This window comes from Sceloporus occidentalis, unplaced genomic scaffold (genome assembly GCF_023333645.1).
Source record: "Sceloporus occidentalis isolate IW3139 unplaced genomic scaffold, rSceOcc1.0.p SCAF_1, whole genome shotgun sequence".
In the NCBI taxonomy this organism is placed as follows: Eukaryota; Metazoa; Chordata; class Lepidosauria; order Squamata; family Phrynosomatidae; genus Sceloporus; species Sceloporus occidentalis.
Window position 1 is genome coordinate 145410167 of NW_028316981.1, and position 26787 is coordinate 145436953.

The following is a 26787-nucleotide window of genomic DNA, read 5'->3' on the forward strand; positions in this document are numbered from 1 at the left end:
CCTGGCGCCAGTACGAAAGCCTGTGGAATTTAGCATATCCTACTCCAGGTATGATAAAGAAACCCTGGCACTTTCTGTTTGTTTTTACTAATTTCCTTTCCAAACTGTCTTTTCAATATATACGAAAGGAGCAGGGAGGAAAAGTTTCTTATTTTCTATCCAGCGTTCTCTCTGCCCCCCACCCCATTACCCAAACCAGCTTAAACTGCTTCTTCATTTGTGGTAAGTTTTTCTTTCATTCTGGTTCTTTTTTTCCTCCCTCAGTGAAGTGTGGTCTGATTTAGCATCATGTAGCTTGGAGCTGTTACCGATCTTGCTGGAGCAACAGCGGCAGCAAGCAGAAAAACCAACAACAACCCAAAAAATCATTGACAGGCTCCATTAAAAGTTAAGAACAATAAATGATCTCATCACCTTCTTAAATACAGAGAGAAGGAGGGAAAATACAATCCTTTACTTCAGTGAGTGAATGAGTCTATGGGGACAGGTATAGTGGAAGGCATTTCTAATGGCACCAGTAAGGAAGAGCTGTTCTGCTGTGTTGAAATTGTTATATCTCTCAGTAGATAAAAAAAGGGATATTTATTAGATGGAATGACTAGGGCAAAGACAGTTGAGAAAATATCCAGAAAGAATAAAGGATTAGATAGCCTTGTAATCTACATGAAGGATGAGTTACATCTTTTTAATTCTATGGTATACTGACTGTTTTGCAGGGTTTTGTTTTAGTCTCTTAGGACAGAGGCAGTGAGCAAAGTTATCATGTGCTGGCATGAGAGCCAGATGTTGGATTAAGGAGGGAGGTTATTTTACCAGCATGAAACGGCCACACATTTGGAAAGTCCACTACAGGGTCTAAAACTACGGTTCTTGTCCAGCTGTGTGTACTCTTCTCCTCCCTGTTCCCCCTACCTGACCAGTGTAACCCTCTTTACCCCATCATTCACTTACTCATTTATGTAGCTATCGCATGCATGCCCTCACCATTCGCTCGCTCACTTGCATCAAAACTGCAATGTATGTTTGAGTTGGATGGGGAAGAGAATGCATACTATCTCTTCATGACATGACATGCAAACACTAAGGGTGATTGACTACTAGCTTCATGCATGCTGGGAAGGAGAAAAACAGTGCGTTCACCAGGTAAAAATGTGTGGCCAGTTGTGCTAGTGTGGTTTTGAAGTGCTTTGTATTTATGGACTTAATGGGGTTCCTATGGACCAGAAAAGTGCAAGGTAGCTTTGTTGTTTTCATCAGTGTAGAAGTGCCTTCTCTTGATATTTTTGTCCCCACGTCTACTACTTCAGCAACACTATTAGAGGACCTGATGATATAACCTCAAATACCATGGTTTTAATATGCTATATTCCATAATTTGTCAACAATGTCTAACTTGCCCCAGGATGTTGTTAAACTGCAAACTCTAGCATTTGTCACCTTTTGCTATGCTGGTTGGACTGATGGAATTTGCAGTCCAACAACAACTGAAGGTTTCATGATTGCCACCCAGAATTTAACATGAAACAACTGGGGGAGGGAGACAGTATTCTGAAAGGCAAAGGGGCTGCAGAAAATAGCCAAAATGTCATAGAGGAAACAAGGCAAAGAGTGCAAGGACCCAACAGAGGGAGACAAAAAACTTTGCACAGGCAGCATGTAAAGGGGACCCATGGTCTGCGATATCTTTACACTAATGCACAGAGCATGGGAAATAAGCAAGATGAACTCAAACTCCTGGTACAACAAAGCAAATATGATATAATATGCATAACTGAAACCTGGTGGGATGAGTATCATGATTGGAATGTAGAAATAGAGGGGTATAGCGTTTTTAAGAGAAACAGTCCAAATAAGAAAGGAGGAGGAATAGCATTATATGCCAGGGATATTTACACCAGTGAAAAGATCCAGGACATCCAAACTGGAAGCCAGGTGGAGAGCATCTGGATAAAAATTAAAGGGGGGGGGCAACGGGGATGTTATTGTGGGAGTCTACTACAGACCCCCAAGTCAGATGGAGGAATTGGATGATGTCGTTCTAGAACAGATGACCACACACTCAGAAAGGAGAGATGTAGTAGTGATGGGTGACTTCAACTATCATGATATTTGCTGGAATTCAAACTCAGCAAAATCCTCAAGGTCTAGCAAATTCCGCACTTGCCTTGAAGACAATTTCATTGTCCAAAAGGTGGAAGAGGCAACAAGGGGGGCAGCTATTTTGGATCTGATTCTAACCAACAAGGATGACTTGGTTAATGGAGTGCAAGTGGTGGGATCATTAAGTGGAAGTGACCATGTTCTGCTGGAGTTTGTTATACAGTGGAAAGGAGAAGCCAGGCATAGTCAGACATGCATTCTAGACTTTATGAGAGCTGATTTCAATAAACTTAGATAAATACTGGGGGTGATCCCATGGTCAGAAATACTAAAGGAGAAGGGAGTTCTGGATGGATGGGAATTTCTCAAAAGGGAAATACTGAAGGCACAATTTCAAACAGTTCCAGTGAGGAACAAAAAATGGGAAATGCCTCAAGAAACCAGGATGGATGGCTAAGGAACTTTCAACCGAGCTAAGTTTGAAACGGAACATGTATAAGAAATGGAAAAAGGGGGAAATCACGAAAAAGGAATTCAAAGAAATAGCAGGCATGTGCAGGGGTAAAGTCAGAAAAGCTAAAGCGCAGAATGAACTCAGACTTGCTAGAGAGGTTAAAGACAACAAAAAGGACTTGTTTGGATATGTCTGCAGCAAAAGGAGGAAGAAGGAAATGGTAGGGCCACTGCCTGGAGAAGATGGCAAAATGCTAACAGAGAAAAGGCAAAATTACTCAACACCTTCTTTGCCTCTGTGTTCTCAGAAAAGGAAAAGAGTGCTCAACCTGAGGATAATGGAGCAGAGGACAGAACAGGGGAAATTCAGCAGAGAATAAGCAAAGAGATAGTACAAGAATATCTGGTTAATCAACAATATTAAAAGAACTGGCAAATGTAATATTGGAGCCATTGGCAATAATTTTTGAAAACTCATGGAGAACAGGAGAAATCCCAGCAGATTGGAGGAGGGAAAATGTTATCTGCATCTTTGAAAAGGGGGGAAAAGGGGGATCCTAACAATTATTGTCCAATTAGTCTGACATCAATACCAGGAAAGATTCGAGAGCAGATTATTAAACAGAGAGTCTGTGAACATCTAGAAGGCAATGCCATAATCACAAAAAGTCAACATGGGTTTCAGAGAAAGAAGTCATGCCAGACAAATCTAATCTCTTTTTTTGATAACATTATCAGCTTGATAGATGAAGGGAATGCTGTGGATATAGTATATCTTGGTTTCAGTAAGGCCTTTGACAAGGTTCCCCATGACATTCTTGAAAACAACCTTGTAAAAAGTGGGCTAGACAAGGCAACTGTTATGTGGATTTGTAATTGGTTGACCGGCCAAACCCAAAGGGTGCTTAATAATGGCTCCTTTTCATCCTGGAGAGAAGTGACCAGTGGGGTCCCACAGGGCTCTGTCCTGGGCTCAGTGCTATTCAACATCTTTATCAATGACTTGGATGACAGAATTGGGGGCATACTTATCAAATTTGCAGATGCCACCAAATTAGGAGGAGTAGCTAATACCCCAGAGGACAGGATCATGATTCAAATTACCTGAATAGATTAGAAAGCTGGACCAAAGCTAACAAAATAAAATTCTTAGTTTTTTGTGGGTTTTTGGGGGTATGTTGCCGTGTTCTAGAAGAGTTTCTTCCTGATGTTTCACCAGCATCTATGACTGGCATCTTCAGATAATGCTTTCCTGGAAAGGTGTTGGGTATAAATATATACTGTGTGAACCTGGGAAGGCAGGAGTGATTTGCATGTGTATTGTTCTGTTGCTAATGGCAGGCCTCAGAGTAGGAGGGTCTGCCAAAGAGGATTAGTGTCTGCTTGATTAGTGCTCATTGTCTGCTGGGAAACCCCTGACCCTGGGAGATTTTTCATTTGCATTTGTTGAGTCTTCATCTTGCTATTTTTCAGGACTGGTAGCCAGGGGTGTCATATTGAGAAGGGAGCAAGCTTATTTTCTGCTGCTCCAGAGACTAGGACCCGGAACAATGGATACAAGCTGCAAGAGAAGAGATTCCACCTCAACATAAGGAGGAACTTCCTGACAGTAAGGGCTGTTCAACAGTGGAACACTCTTCCTCAGAGTGTAGTGGAATCTCCTTCCTTAGAGGTCTTTACACAGAGGCTGGATGGCCATCTGTCGGATATGCTTTGATTGTGATTTCCTGCATGGCAGGGGTTTAGACTGGATGGCCTTGTGGTCTCTACAACTCTACAATTCTATGATTCTAAATAAGCCTTAATCAGAAGGTTAATCTCTGTTTCATATGCCTTGAGCAGGGAATAAAGCTTTTTGTTAAAAGAAAATCAAGCTGTATTTGTTTGTTGGCATGCCAATGCAAAGTTTTATGTGTTACCGCTCAACTACTGTGCTCTTAATATCATTGTTAGGCTAATGGTAACTGTACCTTTTGCATTCCTTCTGATCTCATTGCTTACATTCCCTTGTCATGTACTCACCAGTCATGTGAATATATTCTTCCTACTGAGAATGTCCCTTCATGCATCTGATAAAGTGGACTATATCCACAAAATTGCCACACATCTCTTTGTTGTTTAATCCTTTCTGGTTTCTGACAGAAGTCTTGCTTTTTTCAGTTCTTATGCTATTTTGCTATTTTTCTCTTTCCCTTTCCCTTTCTATTTTATGTATTATATAAAGCACTATTCTACTATAAATGTGCAGAGTCCAACTGTTCAGACTATCTGGTTTCCATCCCAAAGAAAATTCTGCAGTTTCTCCTAGTTTTTTATCCATGCTTGTCACAACCCCCCTTTTAAAATACTGGAAATATTCATAAAATTAAGTGTTTTTAGGCCCTCTTTATTCAGAAGGACATGTATGTATTTTGGCTTCAAAACTAAATTTATTTTAAAAAATATTAAGCCAAATATTAATTATTTTGAAAACAAAAATATCTATTTTGAATTGTCATTTCAAATTAAGGTGGATGTTGAAGAGCCATTGTTCAGCCAACTGTATATCCAAAATGGCTAAATGCTGGCACTGGAGTAGGTACAACATCCTAAGTAAGAGCGGACGTGGTGAAGCCTGTGACCAGTCTAAGTGTTCTGGAAGTACAGTAAATGGCTGGCAGAGCTATGCACTCTCTACCTCCTATGAAAGGCACTATTCATTTCAAAGGAAGAGGTGGTTTAAAAAAAAAAAAAAAACTATTGAGTTTGGATGATACTGAACACCTAACCTGCTCTTTTTCAGCTACTAGGGCTGGTCAGGCTAACCCACTCTTTCATATTCTAGGGATGAAGTTGTACAGTTATTTTACGATATCTACATCAGAAGATCCCAACTTGATAAGAGACAAAATGTTTGGTGGCTGAAAAAAATGTAGTATTGCTTTATCAGAAACGTTAACTAAGTGACTAACAAGCAATCAAATGAGCTAAGCATTTAGTTTCATCAGTCTCATTCCCTCTCCCTCCAGCCCCCATAAAAAGACGTGCAAGGAAACTGTAACTACCACTGGTATTTTAATTATTGTGCTAAATGCTTCCTGATCATATACTCAGTTTTTTTAAAAATGTGAATGTGTTTTGTCATAATTATTTTATTCAGCCCCAGAATAAACAATATTTCCAATCTGCTCTTGATAAAACCACAAGATACAAGAAATCTAAGTATAAATTTAGCCAAAAATCACAATCTGGCTTTTCAGAACTATGTCATTGATGGTGAAGAGTATAATTATTGGTATGAGTCATACTTTGGAAAAAAAAATTCTACAAGAAAGCACAGAACCTCCTCATACAAAACACTCAAATACCTAGCAACCACAAAGCAAACTCATACCCTTAAGCAGCATCAGGTCACCTGACATTGACACCATTTTCTTCAGATTACAGTTGAGTTAACAGATTCTTCTATTAAGAAGAGAAGCTACTTTTTGCAAGGGTACCTGTGGAGTACCTGTAGTTAGAATGCAATTGGAAAGAACTATACAACATTTTGTACTGAAAATAAGACTTGTTTTACCAAAAAGTTAAAGTTTAATAAAGCAGTGAAAGATATATCTTGTTTTCTATAGTTTTCATCATATTGGCCCCATACAGACTGCCAAAATAAAGCTGCTTCGGGTCACTTTGGAGGTACGCTCTGTAAATGATGCATGTGTCCTAAGATTCTGGAAGCTGTGCCAAAACTACGATCCAGTCCTAAGGACTGGAGTGCAGCTTTAGCATGACTTCTGGGCTCTTAGGATACATGCATCATTTAAACAGCATATCTCCAAAGTGACCCAAAGCGGCTTTATTTTGGTAGTCTGTATGGGGCCATTAGCACAGGATGAAATAGAAAGATGTCTTCAAACCCAAGAGATGTTAAGTTGTTATCACATCACATCCATTGCTTATAGGAGTTAGCTGAGCCTCACCACCTTCACATGGAAAACAGCGATCCATGTTCTGATTGTCTTTGGACCACTTTGTGTTTGTTTTTTTGTCCCTTCATTTTTAACTTACAGGGATTGTAAGATGAACCTATCATGAAGTTTTCTTAGCAAGTTTTTTTTTTGGGGGGGGGGTGCCTTTGCCTTCCTCTGAAGCTGAGAGAGTGTGACTGAGCAAAAAATGTTGTAAATCAAGAGATTGTTTCTTGGATTGTTAAAAGTGAGTAAATTTGTTAAATACTCAAGAGTCAACCGAGCCAAAAATAGTTCACTAATAATTTGTTAAAAGAGAAACAAACCACAGTGATTTTTAACATTTTCTTAAACTACTCAACAAAAAAGTATCACATTAAGTATATAACACAGTGGAAGAAAATTCCCCTGCCTAAGTCTTATCAACAGATTTTAAAGAAACCAGAAAACATTTAATTTTTTGTTTTATAGTTACCATGTGCACAGAATATTTTCAATATATTTCAATATCTCTTGGCTTCAACAGGGAAGAAAAATATAAAGTTTATTTTTGTTTTAGAAATTCTCTCTTTTTCTCTCTCAATACAGAGAGTGAAGGAAGAAAACGAGACGAGATCCAAAGCAAATATTTGCATGCCTGATATATTATTGTCTTTTATATATTTTCACCCTCAGGATACGTTTATGTTGTGATGCCTATCAAGCAACACTTGGAACTGGTTAAGGAGCCAGGGAATAGCTTTTCTTTCAGTTGTCCTTCATTACGATTCCTATTAGATCTTACTCTTTGCTTGTTGTATTTCAATTGTTCAAAAATATATTTTTGGCTGAAACATACCCCCAGTGGCAGAATTATGACTTTATGTTCTGGTTGGGGGGCACCCCATGGTGAAAGAACTTAAAAGACTCCCTATTGTTGTTGTTATTATTATTATTATTATGTGGTTGTGGTTGTGGTTGTTGTTGTTGTTGTTGTTGTTGTTGTCGTTGATGTTTGAAGTGACTGGAACATCACTTCTGGTTGCTGCCAGAAACCACTCTTTGGTCAGTCAAGGGTATGGCAGACCCAAAATTCACCCACTTACCTTCAGCATGTGCCCAGCCCTGACTTAACAGAAAAAGATCAGATGTCTAAAACAGTAAGCTGCATGTACAAAAGATACTCCTCCCCACCTTCTACTGGAGTTAGGGCAAAATGGTGTGTGAATCTGCAACAGACACAGATCCATAACTGAAAAGTCAGGCCCGAAGGACAATGATTTCATTTGTAAGTGTCCATGAGTCCTGGGTTTTGGGAAAAGCCGGTATATAAATGATGATCATGATCATGATTATGATCATGACTGATAATGGCAAACTGAATAATTAAAATCCACCCAACCAGGTCATGATTTGTTTGTATTGTGTTTGATGATGATGGTTTAACTGTAATTGTAACAGTTGAGGTTTTTTAAAAAAGATATTCAGGTTGTGATGGCGTGGTACAGACTGCCCAAAAAGGACGGCCTGCCAGTGCCTGTTTTTTCCCCAGAGGGAAGCCTCAGCCCCTAAACTGAAAGGCTTCCCAACGGTGAAAAAAGTACCCGCGGTGGTGGCGTACCAAGTGTGCCACTGGCGCACTCGTTATGTAAGTGCCATGCGGCACTGTGCAGATGCTGCACGACACTTACATAACAATGGCAGCACCCATGTATACAGAGCACCGCCATTGTTATGCTCTTGTCACATGTAAGGGCTGCAGGGTGTGTGGGCAGTCCGCCCTCAGCCAACCCCTAGCATATGACGAGGGCGCCTAAAGGGCCTGTATGTACCAGGCCTACGACTGTATGATTTAGATCATAATTGCCTTTGTGCAAACAAAAATATTTCTCTTTCTGACTAGAGCACATTTTGGGCAGTAGAAATGGGGCTGAAAGGAGAACTGGTGAATACCATCAGCATTGTTAGTGAATATCAACATCATCAAAGAAAGAAACAAGTAATTGTAACCATTTTCCTGCAGCTGCTAGAAAGTCCTTGAAAACCAATCAGTTTGTAAAGCACATTCACAATTTGGGATTTATTCAAATCAAAATGCAAACATATTGGCTTTGCACAGAAAAAAAGCATTTTCTATGTAGGAAATGGCATTTTCTGCACAAAAAATAATGGTTCTACTGAATACCATATCCATGCAGTATCCAGTGTCATATCTATGCAGATGACATAGATGTGTTTTAAATCAATGGATGCTACTGTCTGGAAGTCCATCATGGACTGCCTATCAAGTATTTCTGTGTGGATGGCCACTCACCATCTTAAGCTGAATATGGGCAAAACAGAGATTCTAGTGTTTCAGCCTGACTACCTGGTAGCCCCACTTTCATGCCCTTCATTGTGTTTATAGGGTTACACTCTGTCTCAGTTGCTAGAGTTCTGCTGGATAATCGTTTCTCCCTACACCCCTTTATTGGGGCAACTATTATGGCATGCAACTTCTATCTTTTGAACATTGGTAGGATCCATAGGTTTTTAACTGCCGAGACTGCCCATTTACTTGTCCAGGCCTTGGTTATTTCATGTCTGAAGTATTGTAATAGCTTACTGGCAGATTTGCCTTCCTGCTCTCTTACTCCTCTGGTTTTAATCCAGAACAGTGCTTTCTCAGTTGTCTTAAATCTCCTCAAATACTCATGTCTCTTCCTCTCATAGATCCTTCCACTGGCTTCCAGTTCAGGCCAGGACTCATTATCAGCTTTTGATCAGAGTATTTAAGGCCCTGGGCTTTAAACTCCCCTCCCCCACCGTATTTGGCAACTTGGCTAGCATGGTATGTACTATCTCAAAATTTAAGATCCGCAGACAAAGGATTATTGGCAGTTCTGCCAATGAGTATGACTTTGGCAAGGCTTCAAGCCTTTCAGGATCTGGCTCCATGTTTCTGGAACGGCCTTCATTTGCACCTCTGGCTAGAGGAGGATCTGATCCACTTTTATAAAGGATTGAAGACCTTTCTCTTCGATGCGCTGGATTAAGTTACTTAGCATACCTAAAGTGGCTGAGATGGATAGTGACTGAGGTGGATTTTGTTTGTTTTTTCTTTTAGCATATTAATATTTTAGTATTTTATCATTTGTTTTTTATTGTATATCTTCTGAAATACTGCCCTTTGGTGGAAAGGGTGATATAAATAAACATTATTGTATTATAACTGGAAAAAGAAATCCTGCTCAGAAATAGCTGTTTTCTAAGCAAATCAATCATGTGTGAATTTTGCATAGAATAAATCCTCAACTGCAAAGATTCTTGTTCATCTAAAATTCTTCACACCACAGTTATGGGGCATTCTACCCCCTCATATTTTCAAATATGATTTCCATTCCAATGAGGGGGAAGCTCTATGAATAGAAGTCTGCTCAGGGGATATCTAGATCTTTTTGTATATGAAATTTTAGAACTTTTTTTAAAAGAAAAACTAGATGAAAGTGTTGCTGATATCAAACATTATACCTTCAGCCCAGGACTTCTTCTGCCCAAGACATAAGATTTTGCTCTTCAATGGCCCCTGCATGGACTTTTTGCTGCATGGCAAGACTAGATCCTCTTTGTGTGAGTATCCCCCTTCTGCAGTATTTTGAAAATGCTTGCCCTTTTTTGAAGGAGGAAAGTGATGGAGGTACAATGGTGGCTATCCATTTGATGGAGGTACAGTGGTGGCTATCTGCTTTTCTCTGAGTAGCCAGTATTTAACAGCACTACAAATATGATACTATCAATGCTTCTGCTTCACAGTGGTTACCCTAACCAGTTGTACACACCACTTCATGAATAATTCGTCAGTAATTGAATTTATTGGGTTTTGTTCTTCCTTGTATGTGTTTTACAATATGAATTCCCTTATGGGTTAGATTATTGCAAAAAGTTGCAATCCTTGGCTCTTTCCCCACTCCCCAAGGCAACTCTTTTATAACTAGGGACCAGTAGGACTCTGAACAGCATCAAGTCTCTGTTTTCTCTGTAAATACAGAGCTACAAAATTTCGACAAGTCAAGCCTTGTGTGCCCCACCAAGAGATTGATAACAAACCACATTATTTTTCTCCTCCATATAACACTCCACAAATATAACTTCGTCTGTCAAAACACTGACATGTTTTGTCCAAGGCAGAGGAGGTCTTTCTACTAAAAGAACTGATCTGAACTGGAATTTATTCTTCTGTTTGGTTCTCACAATAACAGAAAAGAATATAATTGCCAAATTCAGTATTAGTGTCATAAGAAGTAGACTTCTATCTGTTCAGCTCACAGCATTGCTTGAACTAGCTCAGCTCCCTACAAGTTTTTTGTTTGTTTGTTTGTTTGTTTTGGGTGTCCCCTCCTTACCTGAATATACCAGAGATTGAATTAGGCATAGTTTTTTGTGGGGTTTTTGGTCTATATGGTCGTGTTCTGGAAGAGTTTATTCCTGATGTTTTGCCGGCTAAACATCAGGAATAAACTCTTCCAGAACACAGCTACGTAGCCTGCAAACCTCCAAAAAACTATGGATGCTGGCCATGGAAGACTCTGACTACTCATTGAATTAGATATGTTTTGCATCTTTTCTCACAAATTTAAAAATAAAGTTAAACAAATTGTAATTATGGTAATGCTTTTTAATGCTTATTTGATTATCAGAATGCTTTTAAAGTCACTTTATACACAAGAAATCTTGAGATTATCTTAGTCGGAATGCACCTTGCTTGAATGCACACTTTATTCTGAAAAGCCTCTATTGAATAAGAATGGAAAGAATGTTTTAAAAAAAAATTTGAAAAAAGATAGAAAATGATAGAAAGGTTTTTAATTTAAATGCTGGGAAACCCTTGGAAGAAGAATCTTGGACTTACTAGTCACAAAATGTTAAAGTGTGTTTGTTTCTGTTTCTGTTTCTGTTTTTGTTTTTGTTTTGCATATAAAACAGTATTTTTTTTGCACAGGAAACAACATTTTCTGTGTAGAAATTATATCTGTGTTAAAATGTTAAAATATTACTTTCTGTGCAGAAAATGATGTAGTTGTAGACTTCTATTCAAATGTCAGAATCCTTGCACAGAAAAACAGCATTTTTCTGCATAAAATAATGTTTGTGCTGAGAGATACTTTCTGCACAGAAAAAATGATTGCAGACTCTGTGCAGAGTACAGCCCACCTTACTCAGTTTTGCAAGCAGTTAGAAAATCACTAAAATTACCTGATGTATAAAGAAATTGGCATACATATATACAATAATGTGTATAATGTTTTGTGTGAATGTAAAAAATTCTCAGTGTTTGTTGTCAATTAAAGTTTAGATTGGAAAATGAGAAATGATGAAGAACTGAAATTCATGGATTTTCCGATCCCAATGTAGAATTTGTTGATAAATGTAAGTGAACACAGACATGCATTTCATACATTACCTGAATGGACTGGTTACTGTTCTCTGCACCTGTGGTCAGGACAGCAGCATGGCAGCCCATGGTAATCTGGTAATTCGAATTAGGAAAATCAGATGGTAGCAGATCAAGTAAGATATCAATATCTCAGGGCAGCACACCTGTGAGAACCAGTAATGGTGGCAAAGTGACATCTGACGGAATTAACTACAGGAAACTGTAGATTATATGGTAAATTGGGTATATAATAGACAACATCAGCACTAGTCTTACAGTCCTCTGCTTAGATATATTCTTAGCAAAAGGTATGTTTACTGTGCACAGCAGTTGCTAGAAGACTTGTTTTTTCTTGTTGTGTGCTTTTAAGTAATTTCCAACTTATGGCAACTCTAAAGTGAAGCTATCATGGAGTTTTCTTGGCATGTTTCTTCAGAGGGGGGGGGGGGGGTTACTATTGTCATCCTCTGAGGCAAGTGTGACTTGCCTAAGGTCACCTAATGGACTTCATGGCCAAGCAGGGACTTGAACCCCTTTCCCCAGAGTCATAGTCCAATGCTGAAACCACTACACTATGCGGGCTCACATACTGTTAACATTTAATAAATATGAAGAAGTAGCTATTAGGCATACAAACCTTCCATTATTTCATTTTTGTATGCAAAATGTATGTAATCAACCAAAGGAGATTGTCAGAGGTTTGTGTATTTTTATTATTCTTCTCACTCTGTGACCTTTATAATGAAAACATCATTAGTATACAAATTTGAGATTTCTGCACAGAAATGTTTTTGTACAGAGATTTATGCATTTTGCCCCCCTAAGTGCACAAACTGTTGCTTTAAAAAAAAAAGGTTCATAGATGGAGCACACAGAATCTACTATAGAGCACAGAAAGAGGAACTGGAATAGTTGTTGCTGTTTAATAGGCAGTCAGTCATAGTGCAGCAGTTGCATCTGGAGGATGGTTTGCAGGGTGGTTTTGGAGGGCCTCTTGCAAGATGACATAGTTGAAGCTGTGACAGAGCAGAGTATGATGAGTTGGGAAAGCAAGGTGAAAAGGGGGATGAGCCAACATCTTATTTCTTTTTCATAAAACAGAAAGAAAGCAATAAAGCAAAAGGCATTTCCTACAGGTAGCCATTAAATCATTTAGTGTGCAGGTCTCCAGAGAGAGATAGCAGCCCTTCTTTCCTTTCCAGAATGGGCTGTTTCTGATCATTTCTCATGCAATGCTCAGTGTCTTCACTTGAATCTCTCAGGATTGTCTAACTTCAGCTCATGCTACAGTTCCTTTGGAGATGGCCCTTCACCCATGCATCACTTTCAAGGAATTTTGAATGAGTCTCCAGTGACACTGTCCAAGGTTTCTGTTTTTCTCGTGATAATGTGCTAATGGTCTGAGACCCAGAATATATTCTCTCAGCACACCATCATTTGTCAAACACAGTACATGATGCTGAAAATGGGGTGGAAGAAAGTGGGGGAGACAAAGGAGGGTGGATATGGCTCTGCTTTTCTTTTCTCTCTCATTCAACTCTTCCTTAATCTCTTAAACATTTGATTGGACACTGGAAACATGAACAGCATTGAACATTTTTCCCCTCCACTTCCACAGTGGTAGATCACTGATCATCTTTTAAAACAACAATGTAAAATCAGAACATAAAAAAATAAAAATTTCACCACCTATAAGGTAAGAAAATTTGCCATAACGTTTGGGCAGCTACCAGCTGATTCACATTTAGTCATCAGTTTGATTAATAATGTAAAATGTAAAACATCACATTAAGTGTATCTAGTGACAGATCTCTCTTGTGAACAATTCCTGCAGGCTACATTCAGAAACAGTTTACAAATCCTAAGCAAGGATGAATAAGTTGCACAACAGCATGCCTGCATATTTATTGACATTTGAAAAAAAATGTTTTTAGATGCATGGATCTACTCCTACCCTAAATGAGCCTTCTCAGTGGCTGCTCCCACCCTGTGGCACTCCCTTCCACAGGAGACTAGGCTGCTCCCCTCAGTGCTGGCCTTTCACAGGCAGGCAAAGACATTTTTGTTTAAACAGGCCTTTTGAGATCTGGCAGGCTTGGTTTTATTGGGGGATGAGGGTCTTGAATTGTTAATTTTAACTTTGTATGTTTTAAATTTTGTATTTGTAATTTTCATTGCACAAGTTTAACATTTGTGTTTTATGTAAGTTAGCTGCCTTGGGTCCTACTTTGGGAGAAAGGCGAGATAAAAATAAAATAATAAATAAATAAATAAATAAATAAATAAATAAATAAATAAATGTGTAGATTCAGTTGCAGAATGAGAAATTAGAAAAGCAGTGTAGCTGAGGTGCCGTGGCTATCACACTCTTTTCAGGGCGCAAAAAGGACTCGCTTTTTGCGGCTCCTTTTTGTACCCTGGAAAGCCTGGATTGGGGCTGTGGCATGTGATCCAGCTAGGAAAGGGACAGTGTCTTAGGTCACCATTGCTGCTCTCTCCTATTTATGTCTAAATGCTCCTTTTTTGTTCCCTAAAGTGTTTGTGTTATGCTTATGAATGAATTTTAAGCTGCTGTCAGCAATAATTGATGCTGAGAACTCCAAACCTCAATAGGGCAATAAGCTAAGGTTGCATTACCAGTAGTTATGTGCCAACATTACAAGCCAGGATAGAATGTTCAGAAAACAGATTAATTCTGCCCTTCCTGACCTTTTTAATATTCATGAAGCTCATAATTATAGAGCCAATTCAGAATGAAGCGAAGTGGCATTCCCAAGTCACCTGTGCTCATTTTTTACCCACTTGTATAATCTGCCTGTGTCTGAGATCCATTTGGCATATGAACTACTGGATTAATTAAAGCCTTGAGAACTGTTATTCCCCTTTGGCTAAATTTAAAGAAGAAGTATAGCAGTAAAAAGGGAAGGGTGAAAGGGATTAGAAGAGTATTTGGTAGATCTGTTGTGGTGCAAGAAAAAGCTATGGGAGGAGGAAGAGGTCCACACAATTTATTTCTTCTTTGTTGTTTGTTTTCAAAGGATTTGCAGGAGCATGAAGAGCTGGTGTGATAAATGGGAGTCCCTCCATTAATCGGACCTTTTTCCCTGGGGGAGGGATACTGTCATATGAGGAGTGAGGACATCACTGGGGGTATGAGGGCAACCTGCCATTCAGAGGGAAGTTAGAAAAGAACCTTCTGTGCAGGGACCATGCTAATCCTCTCTGTATTGTTTCAATTTCAGTATATGTGCTGACAAGCAAGAACTCGGCCTATGGGCCCACCTCACTACTAGTCAGGGAAGTCGGGTTTGCAGTACGTTAAGATTTAGCTGACATGATTGTGTTTTGAAACTGATACTTCAGGTTTGTGACTGGAAGGCCAGTTGTCCTCCATATTGTTTTCTTTCTTTAATGTTCTTACTTTAGAATAAAATGTTTTCCTTCAGTACTCTGCCTCTTCCTTTATTGCTTTTCATGGTCTCAGCTCAGCTAGTGCTTTTCTGATTGTCAGGTAATAATAATAATAATAATAATAATAATAATAATAATAATACAAATAATAATAGTATTTATTTATACCCTGCCTCTCCCTGTTACCAGTAGAAGGCCCAGCAACGTCCCAATGCATTGCTGGGGTGTAACAGGTTAATCATTGGGGAGTGGCAACAAATTGTTTTTGGGGTTAAGGTCATCTCAAGGGTCCCATCCAGCTCAGCAGGAGTGTAGTGGGACCATAGAGTACCTTCCCATGTTGGCATTGGGTCCTCTGCTCCTGTCTTACTCCCTGGGGAGGGGATTTAAGACAGGGTAAGAATGAGAGAAGATCATCACACCTTGGATACCTTCTTTAGAGTGGTGGACAAGTATAATAACCTAAGGAAGCTAGAAATGCAACAGTTCAACTCTCTTGAGTTAATAATAAGTAAAGATTCCTGCACACAACAATTATGGGTATTCAAGTCAACTTTAAGATTCCTAACTTCACACAGCAGCTATAAAGAAGCATGATAAATGTGGGCTGAGCCTTATATGTCAAGAAGGAATCATATGACTGAATGCTGCTCATGTACTTAAAGGTACAGGTTTCCCCTTGACTTAAATGTGTAGTTGCAACTGACTGTAGGGAGAGGTGCTCATCTCTGTTACTAAGCCAAAGAGCCAGCATTGTCTGAAGACGACTCCGGTGGTCATGTGGCCAGCATGACTGCACTGAATGCTGTTACCTTCCCACCAAAGTGGTACTTATTTATATACTTGCATTTGCATGCTTTCAAATTGCTAGGTTGGCAGAAGCTGGGGCTAGTGGCAGGAGCTCACCCCATCATGTGACACTTGGGCCTAAAAGTGTCAACTGTCTGACCTTACAATCGCCAGAACTGGCATCTTAACCACTAAGCCACTGCATCCCTTAACTGCACTATGTGCTTAACATAGTGTAAATCAGTTGGATTATGAATTCTCATTTTTAGCCAGATACAGCAACCATTAGGCATTCTTTTAACCCTTGTTAAATGAATGTATCATAATTGTGTGTATATGCTGTGGTTCAGTACATCTCCCCTTCATTCCTGTAAGTAAACATTATGCAGTAAAGCAAACACTGAGATATATAAAATATGCTGTCTGGTAGAGGGTGGCTGGATCAAGTCTATTTTATTTTCCAGCACCATCTAACCTCTACTTTGCAACACATAATTTGATTTAGGCATTGAATAGATGAGCTTTGCAACACTGTTGGCAATCCCTGAGTTTCCTTAATGAATGAGAGAAAGAGGCTCAGTTACATCTAGCAGTTCATCTTTTCCTTTGTTGCAGGTTGCCATTTGATATGAGACTATGTTGTACCTTAAAATATGATATTTAACATCAATGATCTCTCCCCACCAAAGAGGCAGGTTTCCTCACCTCAGTTGATTGAACATGCTCTAGCATTTTATCTCCCCTTCCCACAGCCTGAACAGACCCATATCTAGCCTTATTTGAAAGCATGGCATGAAATCAAGCCCTTTTCTCTGATTACTCTCTAACTGTGAGCCACTTCACTTTCTGCTGGCAGCCCTTCCATCCTCTGGCATTCTCTTTCAATGGCCTGAAGTCAAATTAGGCTTCACCTCAGGTAACTGTTCAAAAGAAAATTCTAATGATTTTAATTTGATGGGTGATATCTCAGGGGGAAAATATAATAACCTTGAATCCGGTATTAACCTGTGGTGGAAAAACTAGCCAGGGGGTATTATTACCAGAAAGCTTGGAAACTCTTCAATGCATTGGGGAGAGGGGAGGAAGCCAGGCAGAGAAAGATGAAGTAAAGGAGATGAGGTTCTTTGCCAAGTTTGGCTTCTAACTGAATATTCATGGATGTGGTTTTGGGTTGCAGAACTCTGGCTAATAATTAGCTACACTTGATACTGGAAAGACTGGTAAGAAATTGATATACAGCTTTTCAATGTTCACTAGGACTGATCTCATACTAACTGCCTGTGTCTTCATTGGAAATTACCATGATCAACAATTTAGCCCCCTTCACACTGGAATCCTTTACATACTCTTCAACTTTATAAGTGACATCATTATCATTTATCTTTTATAGACTGAGAATAGATTATCAATCAATCAATAGTTTATTATAGTCATAGACCAGCATATCCAAAAAATAACATATTTTTTAAATAAAATATATAGGATAGGTAAGTAATATAAAACAGAGGGTCATAAAATGCAATACAATAAATACTGAAAATTCCCTTTTAATAATAGTGGTGCTAAAACTAATTATGAATAATCACTCATGTAAAGAATAGATTAGCAGATATTAAGGGCTCACTTATTCACACCAAGGGAGGCTCAAGAGGAGAAAATATTTGATTTTAGGATTTCTAGGTGTGAGAGCAATGCTGGCCCCATACAACATATTAGCTGCTTTCCATTGCCAGGTGTTAAAATGAAGTGCATAATGTTGCCAGCTTTATAGGTCTATTAATCTTGATTCAGCTCTCCTCCACACCATAATGCCAGGTTATGGTAAGAGAGCAGAGAATACAGTTTTCAGTGTTACGTGTCTGTATTCTATCCTAAGGAAGGAAACAGTGCAGACAGACAGACCGTTACGTTTACATTATGAAGAAAAAAAAATCTGAAAATAAGAATGCGTGGTAGTCCACTGGGGAAAAAAAGTCTTGCCTATAAAATCTGGAGCCTTGTATTCCCCAGATGTTCTTTTGATCTTCAGTTTAAGCAGGATTTGCCAAATTCAAATTGAAAATTTCCTCCAGGTAAATTCTTTTCTTTTCTGTCTTTATTTTATCCCCCTACCCTTTTGAGAAATATCCAATTTGGATATTTCTTTCCCATCCCACCAAGATGTTGAGAATAGATTCTTCACTCACTGTTCATTTATGTATGTATGCACAGACAGAAGGTAAACCATGAAGCATTCAAACTTGCAAAATATTTAAAATTATAAGCATATACTATATAGAATGTATTCATATAGGCGGTAGTGCCAAAACACATTTTCCATCAGTAATATATTCCATCCCATTTTTGGGCAAGGTACCACAGAGTGTGGTAGCTTCTCATCTCCAGATGTACCTGGATGAGATTATAATAGTCTATTTCCAGTCTGGTTTCAGGCCTGGTTTCATGGAATGGAGATAGCTTTAGTCACCTTGGTGGATGGCCTAGTCAAGGGGGAGTGTGACCCTATTGGTTCTTCTGGACCTCTCAGTGGTTGTCACTACCATCAACCATGGTATCTTTCTCAGTCACATCTCTAGGATGGAGCTTGGAGGAACAGTTGTACGGTGGCTCTTAAATAATAATAATAATAATAATAATAATAATAATAATAATTATTATTATTATTATTATTTATTTATACCCCCTTTGGAGGGGCACTCTCAGATGGTGGTGCTGGGGGGGAGTTCTGCCTGTAAAATACCTCAGGGTTCTGTCTTATCCCCTATAATAAATAACATCTACATGAAACCACTAGGTGAGGTTGTCTGCTATTTTAGGCTCAAGTGTTACCCAGCTCTATTATTCCTTTCCACCTAATTCCAAGGAAGCTGTTCCTGTGCAAAATCAGTACCTGTCAGAGGTAATGATCTGGATGAGGGCAAACAAACTGAATCTTAATCCAAACAAGACAGAGATGCTTCTTATCAATAGAAAGACAGATCTGAGAATAGGAATATGGCCTGTGCTAGATGGGGTTACATTGGTCCTGAAAATGCATGTTCAGAGTTTGGTGGTACACTTGGGAGCTTACTGCATGGAGTTCCAGGAATGCAAATGGCACTGAACGAAAGTAGGTGTTTCGGAATGGAACGAGAAAAAGACACATTTTACTACATGCCAGAACACCACTGATAACACTGGAAGTCCACGTTCCATTCAGTTCCATTCCGCATCTGTCCCAGAGGAGGTGATTTTCAAGAACTGTTCAGAATGGGGATTGGTGGCATTCCAGCATGCAATAAAATGTGCCCTTTCCCCGTTCCGTTCCCATCATGCCCTCTTTCATTCCATGCCATTTTTATCCTGAAACCCCATGCAATAAGCTCCTTGGATTCAGCTCTGAGCATGGAGGCCCACATTTCAGCAGTGAACAGGAATGCATTCACACAGTTAAAGGTAGTGCACCAACTGTCCCAGTTCCTGTTCCTGGAGAAGTTGGATCTAGCCACAGTGGTACAGGCCTTGATTACATCCCATTTGAATTAATGTAGTATGCTCTTTGTGGGGCTCCCTTTAAAAAATGCTCAGAAACTTCAGTTGGCCCAAAAGGTATCTATGGTGACCAGATAGATCCCTTTTTGCAACAGCTACACTGGCTGCCAGGCCATTTCTCAGCACAATTCAAAGTGTTGGTTTTGAACTATAAGACTATATTGCTTGGGTCCCGGCTATTTGAAGGACTGTATTTCTCTTTATGACCCAATTAGAGCCTATTTTTTCTGACACATGGTGACCCTGAGGCAAAATCATGGGTTTTCTTGGCAAGATTTGTTCAGAGCCTCCTCTGAGGCTTAGTGACTTCCCCAAGGTCACCCAATAGGTTTCCAGGGCCAAGTGGACAGTTCAACCCTTGGCTCCCAAAGTCCAAGTCCAGAAGTCAAACCTCTACATCATTCTGGCTCTGTATAGATAATGGGTACTGTCTCTTAAATTCACATGCAAGATTACAAAATAGTCTGAGGAACATTTATAATCATTCATTATTATCAAATTATGTCATTTATATGCTTACTGACACAAAACGCCAAGCAGAATTTATACCAAAAAAAGTATTCGATAGCATTTCCCACAGCTAATGAATGTGTTCACTCTCAGTGATCTTCTTATCTATTATGTATCACAGCAACAATTTATTTTGGAACCATTACGCTTAGAGGAAGTTATTAACATTAAAGAAAATTATCTGCATTATAGCAAATATGAAAAATGAGAAGTCTACTGGTCCTGGTAGGTTTCCCATTGAATGTTACAACACTATTCCACTCTGTCAGCACAGACTGTTAGCAAAGACTGCACCACCTTTACAAACATACCTTAGTATCCAGCTTCCTCTCTTCCTTGTTAAATTATGTTTATATTACACTGATACCTAAGCTTGTTAAAGATCATACTCGTTCTACTAACTAATCACCCTTACTTAATGTTGATATCAACATATTTACATAACAGATTACAAAAAGTCATTTTATCTTCAATAAATCCTGACCAAGAGGGACTGGTCAAAAACAGATATAGAACCAATAATATTTTATTGATTGTGAACATGAATGCTTTCAACTCAGAAGTGATCATCCAGCCATTATTTATTTTGATATTTTTTTCTGGTTGTTTATTTTCACAGCATTGGAAATTGTGGGTTTTCCAAAATATTTTAAAATGAATAAAAATTTCATATTCAGCACCAAGAGCACTTTTTTCTCACTTTTTAAAAACACATTGAAATGGGATATAAGGCAAGGATATCTATTGTTTCCTTTAATATTCAGTTTGTGCTTGGAATACGTCCCATTTGCTATTAGACAAAGTTCCAGCATCAATGGATTTGATCATGTTGGTTTATAATTTAAAAACTTTCTTTTCACAGATGATTTGTTGCTGTTCATTTCAAAGCACCAGTGGTTGATCCCGGATTTGATGCATCTGATTAATAATTTTTGTAAATTATCTGGATATTCAATTAACTGATCCAAATCAGAAATACTTCCAATGGGAGACAAGATGGACTCTAGCATCCCTAAAACACTGAAATTTCGGAAGCAACCAAATTATATTACTTATTTAGGTATAATTATCCATAGAGACTTATCTCAGATTATCAATCTTAACACAAGTAAGGACTGGAACAAACAACCCCAAAGGGATGGCTTGAAGCTTCCCTGGACGAAGATGGACTGGGGCCATGGCAAACACATGCTGCGGCCCCTATCCACCTTGAACCCAGCCCAAATAGGAGTGGAAAATATCTGCATTTCCCTGCCCTGGTGCAGCCCCAGGTTGGCTTATCCTAATCAACTATTTATATATATATAAATGTCAGTTATCTATAAATAAATATATGTGAAGTTTATAGCAAGAAAGGAATAGGGAACTAGACTGTCTAATTCTAACTAATCAATAACCATCAGCATGGGCCAAACAACATGGGTTCTGGCTACGTTCAGAGTGTAGCATTCTGATGATTCATGCCCTGAACATGGCCATAAACCATGCTGATGCTGCACCATCCAGGAAGAACCATGCTAAGAAGGAGCAATAGGTTCTGCTCCATCTGGCAGCCAGGTCCAGGACTGTGGTAGCAGCCTGGATTGGGGCCAGGTACGTGCAGTTGCTGCAGCCCTGGTGCCACAACATCTATTCAAGAAAGGGCTTTCCAAATCAGAGAATTGTTGGAGATGTAATATCAGTAATGCTTCATTCATGCATATGTTTTGTAGCTACATTTTGGAAGGAAGTAATCACATGAGTAAATTTGGTTGTGGAAAGTTCCATGATGCTCATGGATGTGCATGTTGCTTTGAATTATTTACCTTTTTTTAAAAAAAGAAATTAACAAATGGCCAATGGAAATGGATTTTCCATGCCCTTTTGACTGCTGAATCATTAATATCTCATTACTGCAAAGATAATTTTTTTCTACCTATGGACCAGTTGACAGAATATCTAACAAAACTTACAACATTGGAAAGAATGATGAATATAGAAAATTTACAAACGGACTTACATTTGGACATTTGGTCAACTTTTATATAAAGTTATGACTGATGTGGTTATATTTGCTCCATTTGCATTTTTGTGCTTCATTATACAAGAACATTATTGTTTGAGACTGAGATCCCTTTTGAATGTAAATAACTTCTTTAAGAAACTGTTAAATGAACTATGAAAATATAAATTCTCAGTAAATGCAACAGCTAAGAAATTGATTTTTTTTAACGAGAGAGAATATTCATTTTACTACTTAGATGGAAGTTTTTCAGGCTTCTAATCATATTATTATAAAATAAAAATCCATTCTTCCATCCTCAATATTGGTCTGATTCGTTAACATTTTCCCAGAAATGTATAGATTCTACTGAATGTTTATGCAGTAGTAAGTCACATTGACTTCCATCATGCTTGCATCTAGGCAAATATGCATAGGAGTACAGCTGCAGGCTGAATCAAAATGCCTAAGATTGCACTGTTGGTATGTTATTCAGTTTGTCAAGATTAAATTGTGAACATCCAAGGTTAAAGTAAAATGTGAATGAACATATTATGTGCCAGACAACAATGATGTATGATGAAAGATGAAACCAATAATTTAGAAATTGTATCAAGTGGAAAAACAGTACTATCTTTAATAAAAACCACTACATAAAATGGAAATCAGGAATTGTTTAGATGTCTAAAGCTGTAGCCATTCAAGATACAAGACATTAATGTAGCTAACTAAACATTCTTTAAAAGTACTATATTAGAAATTCTATTCATTGAGGAATATATTTCTCGCATTTAAAACACCCTGCAAGTATTTATATATAAGTTATAGGATATCTTGCATAGGGTTTAAAAAATCAAGAATAAGCGGAATCCCTCCACTTCTTTCTCAATGTTTCTGTTTCTGACATCAATAGTTAGCTTCGTTCAAGCATACAGTACAATATATCAGCACATATTATTTTTGCTGCAGGCTATTTGCACATTGGGAAGGAAGAGGTAGAGACATGCTTTAACTTTCTGACAAATAGTTTTGATGATCGGGGAGTCCAGCATTAAAAAAAGAGTGAAGACAGAGAAATTGTCCCTGGTGGAAAAGGCAAGGCTCTCCTCAAACAGCAGGATGAGTGAGCAAATCAAGGTAACCACAACTTTGCTACTGTAAGAAAAACCACAAAAAATGGGAGACATACAGATAGGAAAAAAGAGTATTTTACTTCCCATTGGAAATTCCCATTTATGTTTGTATGTCAGGTATAACTGGCCACAAATTTATGATTCTTTCCTTCTCTACCTTGGCTATTGATGAACTGATGAATTGTTATTTTAGAGAACTAATAGGAATGTCGGTTAATTCAGTATTAGTGTTTTATTGATTGTATTTTGTATTATTGTATCATTTTTACTGATATAATCCCACCTCGATTCTTGAGAGAGGCGGGAAATATAAATAAACTTTATTATTATTATTATTATTATTATTATTATTATTTACCTGCTTGTCTAAGCTTTCTTTTTTTCAAAAGCCTGGAAATGATCTAGAATAAATATTCTTAGCCAGGTACTTTTCAGATGTGTTGGCTACCTGTCACCCCAAACAAGATGATCATTGGCTCTGCCGGCTGGAGATGATGTGAATTGTCACTGAGTGCCAGATTCCTTTAAAACATATGATCAATGCATTGTATTTTTATCACCATTTATGTTATTAAAATCTTTGTTCATATAACCTGATCAATGTTTACTTTTATTAAAACTTCAGAAAGCAGATCTGGCACAAATGCCAGGAGAAAGTAATTGAAAATCACACCATCTTTCCTGTCCTATCTCAATTCCACTGATATGAGTCAAATGCAGACTCACTCTTATCAGAGCTCACAAAAAACTGCTGAAGTGTTAGCTGAATTTATGTTCAATAAAGTGAAATAGTTTTTTTTATTAAACAATATAATATACATACAATGAATACAATCAGCATACAGTACAAGCAATGGATATACAATAAACATAGGATAAATAACAAATACTGAATAGTACATAAATACCTAAAGAAAGATAGAAAAAGAAAAGAAAGGGAAAGAGGAAAAACAAAGAAACACAAGAACAAAATAGAAAGTAGACAAAGTGACTTCCTGGGTTTTGTTTTGATCGACATCAAATTATTTAGAATATTTCTGTACTTATGATTTTTTTATCTCTAATATATAAAAGACTTGGAAAATAATAAATAGAACTTACTTTGTTTTACGTTGATGAAGAAAGAAAACTCAATAAGATCCCAATATATCTTTGGAACAGTTTTCAGAAATCGCATCCTCTAGAACGGAGGTAGGATGCGATTGGAACACCCGGCAGCGTTCCCTTGTGCAGTAAGATGTGTTCCTAGCCCCATCCTGTTCCGTGTGCGCCTGTGCGTGCCCCTGTTTTGAAATGCAACGGGCCCATTTCAGTTCCCATGTGATCAACTTCCAAGTTTTAAATAACAATCTCCTTATATAATGATTAAGGAAATCCTTGTTGACTTGATGCTTCCCATAAAAAAGGTATGTGTGCCAACCAAATCGATTTCCGTAACCCTCCAAATCCAAAACAATAGGGTCATCCAGTTTAAACCAAAGTCGGAGCCACTCAAAACAAGCAACATCATAGTATAATTCAAGGTTGGGTAAAGCCCAACTGCCTCTTGATGTTTTTCAAATAAAACCTTCATTTTAATCCTAGGGTTTTTTTTTTCTCCCCACAGGAATTTTATAAGATCCTTATGTGATATTTTAAAATTTTTAAATTAGATAAAACTGGGATATGCTGAAACAAAAAGATGAGTTTTGGAAGTATAGACATTTTTATAGTAGCGATTTTACCAGACAATGATAAATTAATTTTTTTCCATTTGAGTAGATCCTTTTTAATCTCGAGCCATGTTTTATCACAATTATTTTTAAATAGTTCCACATTTTGACAGTGCTTTATGTGCTGTAGCTCCAGCCTATGAAATTCTAGCATTTGTGGTTTTACAAGATCATTAGCCTTCTCTGCCAAAGAGTGCTGGTCTTTTACAAAACTACAAATCCCAAGATTCTGTAGGATGGAACCATGACAGTCACAGTGGTGTAAAACTGCATTATTTCTACAGTGCAGATGCACCCTTTGACACCCTTGGGTTCCAATCACTTCTATGATTTCCTTTTATTTCCTGGTATATATTCTCTGGAAGAGAAAAGAAAAAGAAAGCCTAAAACAAAATTGAATAGGAAGGCACTTCACATTCAAAACATCATGCTCTCTAGAACAGCAGGAGTAGCAACATCAACACATTGTAGGGCATAGATAAGCCAGGTATTTGCTTCCCTCGTAAATCCTTTTATTTCTAATCCATTTTGTAAAAATGGTACTCTTTATATCATTACCTGGAAAATGCTATACATTAATTTCCCATTTGAAAGGGGTACTTTTTTCTGGTTTATATTTTTCTAATATAGAAAAGTAATTAGCATTATTAATATAAATGTCTTTGTTCCTAGTTCTAATTTTCATTAAGTAACCGGTACAATAGATCAGCTGAATCTGTAAATGTATTAGAATAAATTGGTTAGCATTTCTCATAAATTATTTCCCTGTAAAACCAGAGTGCAAGAACAGATAACATCACTTCTACCAAAATGTACAGAAAGAGAAATTCTGGTGTCAAAAAAGAGACCAGAGAACTCCCACATCAACCATTTCACCCAGGGCTGAGGCATCACTGTGGAGAATCCATGCACTGTTTTTGATATTCATTAATCATCTTCCTAATTTGTTTTCACATAGGTGCGCTGACAGCAAATGAATGTTATTGCAGCAAGAAGACAGTGCATAATCCAGACTATTATGGCAATAGCACTGATGAAAACGGCTGCTCTCCGTGTGTGTTCTGTGTACTATTCTTTGTCCAACTATAATTGTAAATATGCCTTTAAAAAAATCTGCTGAAAGACATAGATCTAACATATGTGGTTAGAATGATGATAAATTTCCTGACACTCATCTCAGAAACATGAGCTGAAAACTGGTCAGAGCTTTCCTAACTATTTAGACCTATAAAGTGTGGGATCTATGTAACAGTGATATTCATCCCATAAAGTTCCTTGTCCCATAAATCTCTCTGTCGTCTCTCTATCTCTCACAAGTTCTATCCATTATCAGTTTGATTGTGATTTTTTTTCAGGAGAGCCCAGGCTGTATAAACACTGCACAATTAATCAGATGCTACTTTAACTGTCATGACTCCATCCTGTAGAATCATGGGATGTGTAGTTTTGTGAATGAGTTCGAGGTGCACTTCAGAGAGCTAGTTTTAGTTTAGAGATGGACACTAGAGAATCCTAAATCACTTCAAAAGCCAGAAATCCCAGGACTCCATAGGATGAGGTTGATTAAAGTGGAAGCAAATTATTATAATTCTACAGTGTGGATACAACCTTACAAACTGTGCTGATAGTGCAAAATGCTTCCTACCAGAAAACAAAACTTGATTATGGTTTAATTGGGCCTCTTCTTCCAACGCACACTGTAAAGCATTTGTACTAAAACTAATACAAACCAATGAAATGGATGCTTTGGTTGTAATTGTATCAAGTGATGACCCTGTATTGTGTATAATCTGCATCTATGTGATAATTGTGTGGCTAGTGGGCTGTGTGTGGT

At 38.0% G+C, this 26787-nt stretch overlaps 1 long non-coding RNA gene and 1 pseudogene across 1 annotated transcript; one reads left to right on the forward strand and one right to left on the reverse strand.

The window, feature by feature from the left end:
- On the forward strand, positions 1-26120 carry LOC149322360 (uncharacterized). Its single transcript, XR_016279864.1, has 3 exons — positions 1-48; positions 9990-10082; positions 25912-26120. It is a non-coding gene; the product is annotated as an uncharacterized LOC149322360 (long non-coding RNA).
- On the reverse strand, positions 15084-15151 carry LOC149322361 (U6 spliceosomal RNA; annotated as a pseudogene).
- Positions 26121-26787: the final 667 nt, after the last annotated feature.